A 9,210-nucleotide genomic window follows, 5' to 3' on the forward strand; every position below is an offset into this window, starting at 1 on the left:
CCTAAGTAAGTTTAGATAATAAATGGAACTATATGGGCAGGGGGAAGGCAGAACAAAGAATATATTATTGGGCATCAGATATATACTGTATTGTACAAAGGGGTGATTTAGGCTGGGTCAGCAAGGTGTTGGGGAGGAGGTTTTTAAAATAAGAAGTCAACACAAAGCATAATAAGATCGATGACACAAGTTCCAGCTATGCCTGTTCCAGGTCCTTTTTTCTTTTGCTGGCTGCCCTCTTGTCATTACCCCTGGAAGCACTGGGGAAATAAAGGTGGAAGACGACTCCACTAGTCACCAGTGTGTTGGGTCTATGGACTTTCATCTTAGAACTCCTTCTCCAGAATATTATGTCACATAATATAAGTATAAAACTTACTCAGTCCTTGAAGTAGATAATAAAACTCACTCACTAGTATGCATGGCTTTCTCCTATGATGGATGCATAAGTACATGATGGATACATGGATGGATGGATGGATGGATGGATGGATGGATGGATGGATGGATGGATAAGTCAAAGTGTCATTCAGTGAGTTATTCAGCAAATGTTTAGTAAGTGTGTGCTTTGTGCCTGACACTGGTTTAGGTGGTGGGGATACAGGGGTGAAAAGACAAGGTGTCTGTATTCAGTGAGCTTATGTTTCAATCAGGAAGACATGCAACAAACAAGTAGACAAATGTACATGATAATGACAATGAGGGTAATAAAATGGGGTAAAATTTGTGACATCATGGATGGACCTAGATGGTATCATGCTAAATGAAATAAGAGAAAGATATTGGGAATCTTACATTACGACATTCATAATCTGTTTGTATCAACCACTTGGTCATCAATCTGGGCTATACCAGGTACATTTTTTTTTGCTTCTTTTGTCTTTTCTTATTTCTTTTTAAATATTTTTTCCCTATTTTATTAAATTAGGAAATCATATCTCAATTAGAAGGTTTGGGGAAAAGCACATATATTTGCTTCTGGATATCTCAGTCTTACACAGATGCAGAAATTATGGTGAGAGTGCTCTCTGAAGACTGTATCTGATGTTTGTCAGATGCTCAGTGGATGAGATTATCATGCTTAAATGTGGGACAATTGGATGCTGCAAATCAGGAGATAATGGCAAACAGGTTCCTAGTCTATTCTTGGGTTCCATTTGGCTCTGGAAAGTATTCATTTATGTCTTATTGCCACATTCAGGTGTGCATTTAAATGTATAAAATAATACATAGTAGGTTTTGCTTTCTTGTAAGTGAGGAAAGCCATTAAATGCTGGCAATGAATAAAAAAAATATTATTATTATTATTCCTATTATTATTTGTATTTTGAGCTGTTTACACCACATGATTCAGTCTTTTAAAAAAAAAAATCCAGGTATCTTATCCTTCACATGTTCATACAGGTTGAGGTGACGGATAATGCTGAATATGTCAATGACATATATGTACCTTATGGCAAGCCACTGGAAATCATAGAAATGATCATGAAGAAATTATTATTTTTTATTTTTATTTTATTTTTTAATTTTCATTTTATTTAAACTACTTCACCCCACCCCTGCCTCTGGCAACCATAGCTCTGTTCTCAGTATCTATGAGCTTGGTTTGTTTATTTAGCAAATTCTGCATATAAGAGAAATCATACAGTATAATGCCCTTGAGGTCCATCCATGAAGAAATTATTTTTATCTCATCTTTTGTTTCAAAACTCCTTCCTCGTGAGGAGCTAACATATGTCATTATCTATCGGTGACTGCAATTTCATAATGTTCCCACTTTTCACCATTTCCTCTGTGGTGGGTGCTGTGGTGTTGGCTGCACAGATCTCTCCAGAAATGAAGGACTTGTTTTCTGTCGGTCACACCTCCCAGTTGCGGGGAGTGCAACCGGAAGGCGGCTTTCAGCCATAAACCCTCATCAGCTCTCCTTGAAATGAAATGACAATGACAAAGAAAAATGCCTCACTCAAGGTCATTTCTCCTTCTAGGGGCTGACTGCTCAGTGTGGGGGTAGAGAAGCTCCATCCGCTGTTCCAACTGGGGACAACTCTGAAGGGTCGTCCCAGCTTCAGAACTCCCTGTGGGGTTGACTTAGGACTGTATCACAGCTCAAATTCTCCCTTTGCCCAATTCTGCTTCCTTTCTCTTTTTTGTAAGTGTTGGTTTTAAGAATAAGCCCTAATAAATGCCCTGCATGATAACATCTCTCAAATCTGCTCCTGGCAGAAATCCAATCTGTGGTAATTGGCACCAGAAGAGATGGGAGAAAGCAGTCACTGGGGTGGGAGTTTGGGTCCAGGTCACATGCTGCCTGCTGGTAGCAAGAACCCCCATCACTGGTGTATGTGGGGCACAGATAGCCCCTATTTTAATGTGGTAGCACCACTGAAACTCTTATTGGTGGTGAACTGGGATGTTACACAGATGGCAGACAATGTGATGGCTCATGCAATGTATTAGGCTTTTCAGAAATAAAGGGGAAATGGTAACTTTAAGGACGGTGGAATTTGGTAGCTATAACTAAACTTCACCCTGGAAACAGGACCAAAATCTGAGAGTCATTAACTGGTAGTCAAAATCTAAGTGTGAAATTCAAAGGGCCTCCTTAGTAGCATACAAAGAGGTTTTCATCTCCTCAATAGGAGAGACTGCTAAGGATCTGGCCCAGGATCTAATTTTAAGAGTAATTGAGCTCTAAAAATGTATTAAAATCCCCAGCCAAGGCTGTCTGCTATTATAAGGTTAAGGTCTTGGTTGGAAAAAAATGGGACACTGAAACATGGGCTTGGGACACCTAGGTTGATGCATCCAAATATCTTGAATCCTGAGAATCACCTGAGCCCTCTGAGTCTGCACAGGTGACCCACATCTCCAATTTGCCTGAAGATGACACAGAGACCTTTCCCTATAAGACAACATGCATTTCTTCCTTTCCTTCCTTTTCTGTTCATTAAATCAATGGCTAGGGCTAAATCATAACATAACCCAGGAGAGGACATGCTGGCTCTGTCCAGGGAGGGAAGTGCAGGACCTAGCCAACTTATACCAAGGATCCAGGAGAGCACTGGATGCTGAGAGTGCAGGACTGAGAAGAGCAGATCATACATTTGATAAAGGGGAGTTTATCAACATGGGAGCGCTCTTCTGAGATATTGGATTTAACACCGTGGTAAGGAGCCCCAGGAAATGGTAAACATGTGGCAAGGATGGCTCTTAGAAGTGTGGGAAAAATGATAGTCTACGCTAATAGAAGCAGAAATGACAGAATTCTGTGGCAGATGGTGGAAGAAGGAATTAAAAGGCTCAGAGAAGTGGGCACATGAGAGTGGATATACTATGTAAGGGTATAAAATCCACACAATGATTACATTCTATGGAAGGGCCAGGAGGACACACCATTGACCAAAGCAATAAGGAATACTGGTGCATCACTAAGAAGCTCAGTGGTGCTTGTCTTCTGTATTCCAGGCCCAACAATAGGAAATGATAATACAGAACTGGGTTCACAGATATCAGGGATCAAAGGAATCCAGAACGGTAGAGACTGTTGGCAGGGCTTTATGGTCAGAAGCCAGGTGGGGACAATTACTGTAATGGGAAGCAAGGTCAAATGGTATCCAAGGAGGCCACCTGACCCACAGGTCATTGTAGAGATAGTTATTAGAACTCAATATCCTTAGGGGCAAAAGAATTGGGCAGCCCATAAATGTGCTACCCTAAAGGAAACATGGATGGATGATCAGGAGCCACTATTTCAATAAAAATTCATGATCCCTTGCCCAGTTTCTGGACATGAGTCAATTTTTGAACCAGGAACCTATCTAATGAAGGAGGCCTCCGGGAGGAAGGATCCTGAAACACCTCAGTGTGTTCAGAAACGAATCCCTCTGTCCTTCCCCAAAGGGACTATGAACCACTTATTCTGGTAACTTTGCCCTGGGAAAAGGGGAATGCTCAAACATTTTCAAAGACTGTTGAACACAGAGTCAGAGTTGACACTGAAACCTGGAGACCTAGAGCATAATCTTGGGCCCCTTTGATAGTAGGGGTATACGAAAGTCAGTAATAAATGGAGTTTTGGGTCAGGTATGGCTCACAGTAAATTCACTGGATCTGTGGACCCACCTGATGATTATTTCTCCAGTCTCTGAATTTATGATTGGAGTAGATGTACTTAGTAGTTGGCACAACCCCCACATTGGATTCTTGTCCTGTGGGTCTTGTAAGAGATACAGTAAAGGTCAGATGGAAACTCCTGAAATGGCCCTTCTCCACACTGCCCACCGACAAGAGAGAAAACCAGAAATAATATTGCATTCTGGGGGTAATAACAGATATTAGTACCAGTCTTAAATATACCAGATGGTGGTCCCAATCATATCACACTTAGTAGACCAACCCAGCCCCTGAACACAGTAGATCAATCCTGAAAGATGACCACTGTGAACTTAACCAACTACTAGCCCCAACTGCAACTTTTTTGTTGAACAGAGTAGCATGGCCTGAGGTGTATGATATGTGGTCATTCCTCTGGCTATCACTTTCTTTTTCAACCCTACTGGAAAAGAGGATCAGAAACAACTTGTATTGACTTGGAAAGGGCAAAAATATCCACTTATGGTTTTGCCCCAAGACCATGTTAATTCTCCTGCCCTCTGTCATAAAATAGTCTGAATTATTTGGACATGCTATAGAATATTACTTTGGTCTATTGTGTGAATGATATCATGCTAATCAGGTTGCATATGTCTTATTTTGGTAAAATGCGTACACTTCAGAGGGTGGGACATAAGCCCTATAAAGATTCAGGGACCCACCATATCAGTAACATATTTAGGGTCTCCTACTCTGAGGCATGCCAGGATATCCCTTCCAAAGGAAAGAACAAATTGTTGCATCATATACCTCCCACCACAAAAAAGAAAGCATAACATAGAACTCTTGGTAAGCTTCTTCTGGTTCTGGAGACAACATATTCCATATCTGGGAGTACTGCTCTAGTTCATATAGATGAAATGGAAGGCTGTCAGCTTTGACTGGTGCCCAGAGCAGGTACAGGCTTAGGCCATATGACCAGGTAGACCCTATGGTATTGGAGATATTAGTAGTGGGAAAAGATGCCTGGTGGAGGTTATGGCAAACCCAGTAGGAGAATTACAATGTAGACCCTTAGGTTTCTGGAACAAGGCAATGCCATCTGCAATGAGAATTATATACCTTCTGAAAAATAACTTGTGGGGTCTAGTAGAAGCTTCATTCTTGACCATGATGGTACATCAAGTGACCATATGGCCAGAATTACCCATAATGAACTGAATTTAGTCAGCCTTCTAAGGTTGAGAAGGCCTGATAACAGTCCACAGTAAAATGGAATCGGTACATCCAGGATTGAGCATGAATAGGACCAGAGGGCACAAGGAAACTGCAGAGAAAGGGAATCTAGAGCCCCATGTCATTTACCATGGTTGCACCAGTGCCCTTCTCTCAGCTCACTTCTTTTTTTTTTTTAAGATTTTATTTATTTATTTGAGAGGGAGAGAGAAAGAGAGAGAGAAAGGGAATGCACAAGTGGGGGGAGGGGGAGGGCAGAGGGAGAGGGTAAAGCAGACTCCCCACTGAGCAGACTCCCCGTTGAGCAGGGAGCCTGATGTGGACGTGATTCTAGGACCCTGAGATCTGGGCTGAAGGCAGATGCTTAAACTCCTGAGCCATCCAGGCGCCACCCCCTTAGTTCACTTCTGTGACTATGAAGGATTCTCTATGACCAGCTGATAGAAGAGGAAAAACTCTGAGCTTGGTTTGTGCATGGCTTGACTAGGTATGTTTAAACTGAAATGGTGATTGCACTACGTCCTTTTCAGGGTGGCCTTGAGAGAAATGATGACAGAAAATTCTCCCAATGAATAGGGCTTCTGGTGGTGCACCTTTGGGCAGAAGGAGAAGTGACCTCAAGGTTAGAATATATTCACACTCTAGATCAGTGGTGAGTGGGTAATTACGGGGCCTGGAAGGAGAAAGATGGGAAGGTCAGAAACAAGGATGTCTGGGGTCAATTCATGTGGATAGGCATATGGGAGTAGGAAATAAGGGAAGAGATCTCTGTTTTTCATGATAAAGCACACAGACAGCATCCAGTGTGGAAGAAGCACTAAACAATCAAGTAGACAAGGCAACTTGGCCATATGACAGCAGCCAGTCTCTGTCATCAACTCCCCCAGTGCTGGTCCAATGGGGCATGAATAAAGTAGCCATGGTGGCCAGAATGGAGGTTATGCATGGGCCCAGCAGCATAGACATTCATGCTTCTCATTCCCAGAACTCTGGGCTTTATGGTTGAGAGATCCTAGCTCCTAAAGAAGACCATGAACACTTCTGTCAGGGGACAAAGCAACAGTCCCATTGAACTAGAAGCTATGGCTGCTACCTGCACACTTCAGGCTCCTTGTGGCAAGGGATCAGCAGGTAAGCAGAGGAGTCACCATCTTGGCAGGGGCAACTGGTCCTAATCATGAGGAAGAGGTAGGGCTGCTGTTATACAATGAGACCAGGGAGGAATATGGCATTCAGTTGATTTTCTTGGGTAGCTCTCTGAACTTCCTTATCCAACTTTGATAGTAACTGGACAAGTTCAGCCACCCTGGCCTGAAATAGGCATAGTGACCATTCACTTGTGAGGGTCTGTGTCATGCCACCAGAAAAACCAGTGAGACTAATCAATGTGCTAGCTAAGGGGGAGGAGAATCCGGAACCAGTTGTAGAGGTGGGAAATTTGGTTACAGCCCTGAGACCAGCTGCAATGATAGGGGCAATAGTTTATCTCACTAAATTCCTCTCCTAAGTTTCCTGGGGAATGTCAGAGTTGCTCCCAGAGCCATGTGAAGAAATGGATCTGAGATGAGCAAGGGGTGGAGTGTGCTAGATACGAGGATGCTCTTCCCAGATCTTCCCTTAGGGCAGGAGGACAAATTCCTCTTCCTGCTGGGAATGCAGCTAGAAGATGGCTCTCAGCTTTTAGCCCCTTTGGGTGATTGACTTGGCTAAAGAAACTTCCTTGCCAAGGGACAGCTTATATCCAGTGACTGATCCATAAGGGGGTATGAAGTTTCAGTCCCAACCCCTCAATTCAGTTAAGCCCTGAAGAGCTATCTCCTAGATCCATAGCTCCATGGGGGATGGCTGAGGAGTTTGTTGGTATACTGCCACTCAGCGTCTCCCTCTGCTTACTCTTGCATCTTTTCTTTCCCTTCAACAGATGCCTATCCCAAGCATATGCCTTAATTATAGCATACACATCCTGTATGCTAATCTCCACCTCAGAGCCTGCTTCCTGGGGAAACACTTTCAAAACCATCAAGGCATCAAGACACGTTGCTGATGGCCAACTGATCTCTTTGACGGAGCAGTGGGTAGATTGGTGTTCAGATGTGCTATCTTCAGCTCACTGGGAATTCCTTCCTTGAAGCACAGAGATGAACTTCGCCAAAACTGATGCCACTATACTTTCCCACGTTACATCACAACTCACAAAATAAGCATTGGAAGTCGTCTTTACGTAGAACATGGATTCTTCAGTGATAAACCATCATCAGATGGACTATATCTCAGTGAAAAGAGTCTTATAGATAGTGGTGATGGCTGCCCAACACTAAATGTATTTAATGCCACTGAACTGTATGTCTAAAAATGGTTAAAGTGGCAAACTTAATGTATATATTTTTACCACAATTAAAAAAGATGAGTAATGCAACATACGAAAAACCGCTGACTTGTGTTAAGTGGGGGAATTGTATGGCATATAAATTATATCTCAATAAAGCTGTTGAAAAAAAAAGAGGCTCGGGGGAGTACTTCTCTTTCATATATGTGCCCTCTCGCTGCACTGAATTTTGTCCAGATAGAAAGTGAAATATCTACACAGACATGATACCAGCTCTTTCCTATGGGATAAACTACTGATATTATGCAACATCTACCAATGTTCTTTCATAGCGAAATCTTGCTGATAGTTCTGCTTCTTTCCCAGCATAATATTATCATTACCTTTGTAGCTGTTTTTATAAACTTCTTGGCAAAAGTGCGGCATATCCCTATTTTTGTGAAGAGCGCATCCTTTATGATGCCTCTGTAGTTTTGGTTTCTACATCACTTTTAGCAATAAAATTCATCTATTTTGTGTTGGGAAGCCCTTACAATGTTTGTAGTTGTTCTGGAAAAACGTTATTGTTCTATCAAAGAAGTCATTGTGCTTTGTGGGAAAATACCAGTGAAGTTTTTATGGTTTTCTGCTGTTATTGGAAATCATTTTTATAATAGATGTCACCTTGGAGGGCTAGGGGTAAATGCCTCACCAGTCCACTACAATCCAGTTTTCAGATTTTTCTCGTCATGCTTCCTATTCTTACAGACTTACATTTTTGTTAGCTTGATTGGCACAGTCATATTCTCACTTCTCCCAGCACAAATTGCTTTACCTCCCTTCATTTGTCCTTGAATCTGTTCTTTACATGTAAGATATGATCTTGAGTTATGGTATTTACATAACTTTTCATCAGTACCACTTTGAGTCATTGATCCCTTTTTGTCAATTAGGGATAATCATAATATTAATGACTAAAAGTACAAATTCAATAAGCAAGAACATATGTTAGCTGAGATAAAATATACTTACACCATGTAACTGAACTTTGACTAAATTGAGCTGATGCGGTGCTGGGATAACCCAGGGGTTCAAGGATCTCATTTTAAGTAATCACACCTGTTTTTTTCTCTTTCCTTCTATCTTTTTTTTTTTCCCTTGTTGGTTCTAGCTTTTTTCCTCATCTACCTTCTTTACCTTCTTACTTTTCTTTCCTTTCCCCATTCATCTGTTTCTTTTTTGAGAGTTATGATATTTAAAATGGAAAGAGATCCTGTGATCATTGAGTCCAATGACTTCATTTTACAGGTAAGAAAACTGAAGTCCAGAGAGGTTCAATGAAATAATTCAAGTCAGAAGGCTCAGACCTGGTCTCCTGGTTCCCTTCACTCATGGCCAGTGTGTTTCATTTTGCTCGGAAGCCTTCTCCTTCAGCTCTTCTTCCTGGTCCTTTCTTGGCACTGACAGTGGTTGGACCCATAGTGATTAAGGTTGTTTGTTACCAGGGCTGAGAAAGTAGGAGGTTAAGTGAGTCAAAACTTCCCTCCTCTGTCTCCTCTCATCCCTGCCCCTAT

The 9,210-nt window shown here is 41.9% G+C and overlaps 1 long non-coding RNA gene across 1 annotated transcript in view; it reads left to right on the forward strand.

The window, feature by feature from the left end:
* Positions 1 to 8,098, forward strand: part of LOC123782576 (uncharacterized) — a 160,186-nt gene extending 152,088 nt beyond the window's left edge. Inside the window, exon 3 of the long non-coding RNA XR_006777016.2 lies at positions 7,253 to 8,098. This is a non-coding gene — a long non-coding RNA (uncharacterized LOC123782576). The remainder of the gene's footprint in view (positions 1 to 7,252) is intronic.
* Positions 8,099 to 9,210: the final 1,112 nt, after the last annotated feature.

This window comes from Ursus americanus, chromosome 1 (assembly GCF_024610735.1).
Source record: "Ursus americanus isolate L20-20 chromosome 1, mUrsAme1.1.p, whole genome shotgun sequence".
NCBI lineage: Eukaryota > Metazoa > Chordata > Mammalia > Carnivora > Ursidae > Ursus > Ursus americanus.